This window comes from Anneissia japonica, unplaced genomic scaffold (genome assembly GCF_011630105.1).
Source record: "Anneissia japonica isolate Jap-2015-1 unplaced genomic scaffold, ASM1163010v1 scaffold277_len1293397_cov203, whole genome shotgun sequence".
NCBI classification, from domain to species: domain Eukaryota; kingdom Metazoa; phylum Echinodermata; class Crinoidea; order Comatulida; family Comatulidae; genus Anneissia; species Anneissia japonica.
In genome coordinates, this window is record NW_022719460.1 from 903,684 (window position 1) to 909,683 (window position 6,000).

The 6,000-nt window shown below is 31.6% G+C and overlaps 1 long non-coding RNA gene across 1 annotated transcript in view; it reads right to left on the reverse strand.

The window, feature by feature from the left end:
• The window catches only part of LOC117110905, a 37,615-nt gene that overhangs the window by 2,765 nt on the left and 28,850 nt on the right, over nucleotides 1–6,000 (reverse strand). The window contains exon 2 of the long non-coding RNA XR_004445786.1: nucleotides 242–304. This is a non-coding gene — a long non-coding RNA (uncharacterized LOC117110905). The remainder of the gene's footprint in view (nucleotides 1–241; nucleotides 305–6,000) is intronic.

A 6,000-nucleotide genomic window follows, 5' to 3' on the forward strand; every position in this document is an offset into this window, starting at 1 on the left:
TGTAAAAGAAATCCAACAAATAAATTTATTTACCTTTAATACTAATGACAATTTAATATTAAACAAAATTGTTTGAGCATAAGGGGAATGGATGAAAGGCAAAACAAAACCTGCTTCTGATGTCTTTATTATGTACATGCCTAAATAAATATCACAAATGAATGATAAAATTAATCTGAAATATGAATTTTAAATGAACATTAAAAAAAAGATGTAAACAATGATCATGCTTAATCATTACCTTCCGAAAGAGGTGGCAGTGCAGTTGATGACAACTTTTTAGGGTTTCTCCAGTACAGTTATTCTAGAAGATAAAAAAAAATCCTTTGGATGAAGAAATAACCCTGATGAAATTAAACAGTATCATCAGGAAGAATTAATTCCACAACTAATAACAAGTAACATTGTATGTCCATGATTTGTAATAAATACCAAATAAACCAAAACTTACTAGTAAATTAGTAAATTTGATCCTATACAGCCCATTTCCCATCATTGTAAGTAAAAACTACCTTATTGTAGCAAAGTATGCTAACCCCAACCTAAATTAGCTGTACACTGCCTTAGATTTTTCTTACCCCCTTTCCTCACATAGTACAATAGCCTAGCCGTGGGCTTTCAGTGAGTTCCTTATCTGAAGGCCAACTCAGACAGCGTCTTACAACACAGACCGACGCCATTTGTTGACACAACAACCTAAGAATGTTCCCGATATTAAATCTGTTGACAACAACCTAAGACTATCCCAAACCTAAATTGTGTTGGACTGCGTTGTAAAACAATGTCTGGGTTGGCCTTAAAACAAAGCTTCTCTACTTCTATGGGTCTTAATACTAGCTTAACTACACATACAGCTAACCTCTTCCTACCTATATCCGTGTACTATACTGTATATTTGTGGGCTACATACAAACTGAGGCTAACTTTGCTACCAGTGTTTAGAATTTTTGGATTTAGATTAAGTTTTTATTGTTTTGTTCTTCAATCGTGAGCAGTGTAATAATAATCATCTCCAAATAGAAATAAATATTTCCAATTTTTAAAAGCCATACTAAAAATTTGTTTATTTGCTGTATTTGTATATTATACAAATACAACATGATTTGAGGTGAAGCAGTGAATTCTACTTCAGAAATGATGATTGGGACTACCTACCGACGTAAAGCGGAAGTAATACAAAATTTACAGATAATATTTGAATTGATATAGTATCAACTATCCTGTCGTTTTGAACTTTTGAAGACATGTATAGTGCCAAAAATATTATCAATGAAGGGACAGGAAGGGAAGGTGAATTTGCACATCATACTGCACATTTCCAAGAGAGCAGCTTAGCTCAGTCGGCTAAACTGTTGGTAGCCAATAATAATAAGAGTTGGATTTGTAAAGAGCATCATCCAAAATAGCCTCAATGCGCTTGGTGATTGAGCTCTTTGAGTTTGACATTTCAAAGAAAGTTGATGTAATCCTATGAAACTAAAACCTACTCCTTAAACTAAAGCATGGTTGGCCATTGGCTCCGAGGAGTTCATCCGCCCTTTGTTCAGCTATTTTTTTTTTCTGCTATGCATCCATCCACCCTTCCACTGGTGGCTGCTAAGGCCACCAAATGGGGTTGCCAGAATGTTGTGCGTGTGCTGAACAGTGGTTATTCCCCGGTTAAATTCCCATCGACAGCCTTCTTGTGTTTGCGCTAAAAAGCTGAAACGCAAGTTTCAATAGTACATAGTTTTTAAGACAAGACATTTAAGAAGCCGGTCCTGTGTGTAATATGGTCTATGTGCATGTTAAAGAATGCAGTACACCCTTTGGAAATTAGTAGGATTGTCTACCAGCGTACTTGAATGAATCACCACCATGCACCAATATGGAAATTAAATAAGTAGTCTTCAGACTTTAATGTGTTATCCTTGGTGTTTACACCAAATAAATCAAATCCAATCACAGTACATGTTCACACTGCAAAGACACTGCCTAAAAGCTGAAACTAGCAGAAAGTGGACTGATACATTTTCTGATCGCATCAACTGCAGTTGGATTTTTTTTTATGTGAACAGATGGTCATTGTCTAGAATGAGGGTGGTATATTATGGACGAAAAAATGCTATAATTTACAAATTAAAGCATATAATTAAAGTAACCAATCAATATTCATAAAAACTACAATGAATACAAACCATTATTTTATCATATACAACATTTTGCAACAGTTGAATTATTTTAGATTTAATTTGTTATTATTTTCATAAATTTCAAAGACAGTATTCATTCATTTTCATTTTCTCTTTATTTCAGACTTTACATCCATAGTTAAACATCATCAACTTAACTGATAATAATATAAATATAAGGGGAAAATAAACCCCACAAGATCCATAGAAATTATGGATTAACATAAAGAAGTTCGTTCCATCTTTTTGAGAGCCTAGAACTTCCAAAAAATTCAATTACAGAACGAACTAAAGGGTTTACACAAGTAGAAAATCGCTTTAAAAAGCTAAAGATTGATTTTCTCATAAATTCTTGGAAAGATAATAAATTATTATTAACAAATAGTGCACTAGCACTGCAGTATCTCATTATACGAGATATTGCATGAACTATCAAGCTAAAGCCTGGTTTCATTAAAATCACTACACAGTTGCAACAGTGTTTCCAGTGCCATCGCTGTACTGCGCAGCAGTCGCCGACACAGTCAGTAAGGCTCTCGATTTGACGGATCAATCAGCATCAGCAAAAGCTGTGGTCGATAGCGTGTAGCGATTGTATGGAAACCAAGCTTAAGGCACCTGGCCACAAGGAGCACAGGTTCATTCAGGGATAGTTTTACAATTCAGTAATATTTTTTTTTCTTTTCAGCTTTATAAGACCATCCTTATAGCTCTTCATCATTCTTTCAGTGAAGAAAGTTATAGTATACTAATCAAAACTTTGTGACATTACAATCCAAAATTTTCTTTTCGGAACCAATCCATTGAGATTTGTAGCATATGCCAGATGGTGTACCACATGGTGTACCAAAAGCTTACAATTATCACCAATTCTTTTTTTTTTTTGTCTTTTACATATGATACTTGTTCACTGAGGAGGTACTCTTCGACAAGACTGTATCTTCCATAAATGAAACAAACACTAAAATTAAACTATGAAAATATCTCCAATAGAACTACATGATAAAACAACTAAAGTATAAATACTGTACATAAAATTACAGCTTGTCAAAGACATAATGAAGACACAATTCATCAGGTAATAGTCCTAAAACCAACAATTTCATAAAGGGATTTCTACAACCCTTAGTTTCAAGAACAGAATGGTCAAACAAATAGACATATGGTTTGATACTAAATTTTCACAAAGAGAGGCCAAGATAAAATTTTGACTGACCATAAATGTTCATGTTCAGGGAGGTCCAGTTAAACTTTTGACATGACTATAAATGTTTATTATCACAAAAGTCCAGATAAACTTTTCACTTGACAACAATTAATTATCAAAGGTCTAAAAAAACTGTTGATTTGATACAGGTTAAGCCTAACTTAAATCACATGATGATTTAAACAATAACTATAGAGGGTGTACTCACTTTAATTTGCACTCATGAACGATCAGAAAATGTTTTTACTCATTATGTAATTTCAAAATATACTTAGTGTTGTTAATATCGAAGTGCTCAAAGTAAATGTAAATTTAGGGCGCACTTAAGTCACTTCACCTTGTCATATAAAAAATCTGATGTGGTGATATAAACAGTTCAGTAATTGGACAGATAAATGCCTTAATAATTATTTAATTTTAAGGAAAAATAATAGGCCTTTAATATCATCAACATATTATAGCGGTGGTAGGCAGGATATTTTTTATTTATGTTTGGCAGGTAATCCCAAAATTAACATGAAATAAACATTATCGGCAGCCGACGGGTTTGCATAATGAAGGAATAACATTGAAAAAGATTAGGAAAATTTGCTTGCAACACTAGTAGTATTATTATCCTTGATTGATCACTGGGTCTTTAAACATGACACTAAAATCCAGCTTCATTTATGGAATAAATTCATCTTTGAGTGATTCATAATGTAATATAGTTAATCTAAAAAAATTTTCAAGCTCAAAGATGAGTGAGGTATCTAGAGTAAGTACCATTGCAAAGCCCATCATTTTATAGATCCTCATTCCTCACTCAATTCTTAATTCATATAAATCTATTGATAACACCGCTCTATCTATTCTAGCTGCATTAAAAAAATTGTTGTGGATGATGGTGCCGTGAGCATCTATACAAGAGGTGGACATGCATACATTATAAAATATGTTTTAGCAATCTGTTATATTCCATGTAATTTTCTATTGCTTTAGCATTATTTTTTGTAAAGCATATTATGTTATTTTTGTAAAGTGTTAAGATTTCGATTTAGTAATATTGAATTAGAAACATCTGAAAGGATATGATTCTCAATATTTATCTGGAGCTAAATTAATCGTTGATAATAGACTCTTTGAAATGCAAGTAGCCAAACTTATAATAACCAGATAATACTACTTAGATTATTTGCCAAGGCAAACCCACACTATATTATTCCTAAGATTTTTTAATAACCTACTTAATAAAATAAAAATTTCCTTAAACAGACATCAAAATATTCTACTTAAAAATGTTATATTTCACAACATTCTTTTTAACAATATTGTTATTGGTTATCTTTTTTATTCCCTGTTTTTTTTTTTTAAAGATCTTGATTATTGATGTTATTCTTTTGATGTCTTCATGTATCTTTACTACTTTGAAATATGTTAAAACGGGTAGTTAATACAGTATGTGTTTGGTACGATAAATATACATGTACTGTACATAATTAAATACAAAAAAAATGTAATATCCTTGTAATGTAATTACATTTTTGAGAATCATTTGCAAGCATAATTGATATAATTTAACAACTATAATTTTTGTATTTAAGAAAATGATGAGAAAATGTCAGGAAAAACATATCAATATGAGAAATGATATGCCAATTATATTATCCACAGTATGAGAATTGATGACAGTTGTCTAACACACTGTAATAAATGATTAACATCCAACACCTTCTATTCAGTAAGATCAGAAAAAAAAAAAAAAAAAACATTCTGATGACAGCAGCTATGTACAGTAGCTGAAACACTGCAAAAGGCGAAACATTTTTTTATATATTGTTTTGCGCACTTATTTTTTAAAGGTCGTCAGTAATAAATAAAAAATAATAAATGCTTTAAATTTATATAACTAGGAAGAAATACATTTTTATTTTTGGCTATTTCAAGACAGTGATGGGCATAATTAAAATAAAAGAAAAGCTTACTTTTTTCTGAAATTTCCATATTTTTCGTGGCAGCGGTGCGCTAATTGGCCAAAATGAAGTTTTATTTTTATTTGGATTCATCAATATTGGTGGGCGGTGGGTTTCGCAAAACAAGGTATAAAAAGGTCTTGTCTTGCATAGACTTCAGTGTACAGACTGTAAAGCCTGTTATGCCAGTGAATCAACTAAATGGTTTGTATCCTTCTTTTATATCATTTCTTTCATTTACTTATACTTAAAGCCCCATTCCCGGCAAAATTTCAATTTTTTTTAAAAATCTAATTTTTGTATAATGTTATAAAGATTTATAAATATAATACGGAATTGCTAGTTTAACTGAATTTAGACATTCCTAAGAATGAAAAAAATGTAAAATAAGACTGAATTTTGATTTTTTGTGTTCCACACAAAAAATAAATGCGGATGAATTTTCATGTTTGATTTTGCGACAGGTCGTGAGAAGAAATATCATAGGCGCCGAAAACATTAGCCTATCCAGCGCTGCTAGGCTAGGCCTAGCCTTACCTCTATTTAGGTTCTGAAATCACACATAAAAACGGCCGACATGATATTTTCCGTTGCTAGCAATGACACTTGTGTAATATAATATTTCATAGTAATTATTTCAAATTTGTTAAAAAACTGATTCTGACTGAGA